Source organism: Morone saxatilis, unplaced genomic scaffold, assembly GCF_004916995.1.
Source record: "Morone saxatilis isolate NCDOM2014 unplaced genomic scaffold, NCSU_SB_2.0 Contig24, whole genome shotgun sequence".
Classification (NCBI taxonomy): domain Eukaryota; kingdom Metazoa; phylum Chordata; class Actinopteri; family Moronidae; genus Morone; species Morone saxatilis.
Window position 1 is genome coordinate 14,046,885 of NW_023339807.1, and position 1,641 is coordinate 14,048,525.

Here is a 1,641-nt window from a genome sequence, read left to right on the forward strand (position 1 = left end):
ACAGACACACAGAAGTTTAAAAACACACACACACAGAAAAGGAGGAAGCACATACAAAAGAGAAATGCACACACACATACACACACATACAGGTATATATACAGACACAGTGGGCCCTATTTCAGGAGGGCTGTCAGCAGGGGGACAGAGGCTAGAGGAAACACAGGATGAATTCTCCTCTGCCTCATTCCATCACACTGCCATGACACCCCTATTTACCTCCCCCATCTATCTCCACACTGACTGTCTACCACCTTGTCTTGCCTGTGTGTGTATCTGTTACTGTGTGTGTGTGGCAAATTCATAAAGTGCGTGTACGTGTGTGTGGCTGTGGTGGGTTATTCTAACATGTGCGAGGCCTAAGTGTATCAGCACCGTTCACCAGTGATGAAGTGAGGGGCTGAGGTGGGCACTGTATATTGTGCTCTGTGGGTGCACTGAACATGCTGTGCCAGACCATCAGCGTTTGACAGAATCCGTGTTGTGTGTTAATGGTTGAACAACTGGCCTCACGTCCCATAGGAGAGACTCAGGAAGTTTCTTATTAAAAGTTTACCAGTGGGTGCCACTCCGAGGTTTCCAAGCAATCTCTGCAAACTGATTCCCCCTTAACTCGGTTTCATTTTATTTTCCTTTGTCATCTCAATATCAGGCTTTTGCAGATTCCATCTTCCCCCTGTGTCACCCGATGGACTTGCTCATCACCCCATATGTCCTCCTAGCGAATATGAGGGAGAGCCATTTCATTGGTGGAACGAAAAGGTTTATCCCAATTCCAACCACTCATTTTGGCTCTGACGAGAAATGTCCCTTTACTTTATGTCTCTTCACACTGTACACACAACGACACACACACACACACACACAACACACACACACAACACACAACACACACTAAACTATGCCTACCATGCTGTCCTTCTATCCCCGAAGCTCATGTCATGCATTTTCGCTCTATTAAATCGTCTTTGTTGTTATATACTCTGTGGCTTCTTATGATCCATGACCAAACACAAAAAGAGAGAGACACACAGTGAGAGCAAATAAAATGGATATTAGGCAGTAACCAGATCCATGCAGTATTGAGCTGTCCAGTGTTTATCCCTCAAACTGAAATAACCTAGATAGCACTTCTCAAGGCAAAAAAAAATCACTTACTTTCTGCTCTTTTGGCTAGCCCTGATCCTGCGACATGAATACATACAACCTTTAATATAAATTCTGTCTGTGCCCTTATTTAGATAATAAATGTTCGTCATTAACAGCATATTGATGTCTATTAAATCATATACATCCACAATAGGATGAATAAGTCTTAGATACTGAAGTCATATTATACAAACATCTATATAGTAAAATGGTCCCTTACTAAGATATAAGAATGAAACTTGCAATAGCCAGATGCCATGAACCACCAGTCATCAGTACGAGATCCTCTAGTTATAGCCAGTTCGTTGAGAGGGTGGATAAAAGATGCCGTGAGATCCACTCCTCGCCAGACATGATTTACAAATCTTGTTATCAAATGACTCAGCAAGTCATTGAAAGCAAAACACTCTTACTGCATTGCACTTTCTCTACCTGATTAAACATCTTTCAGCGGGCGGTCCTACGGAGAGGCTGTACATGGAGCACGCACAA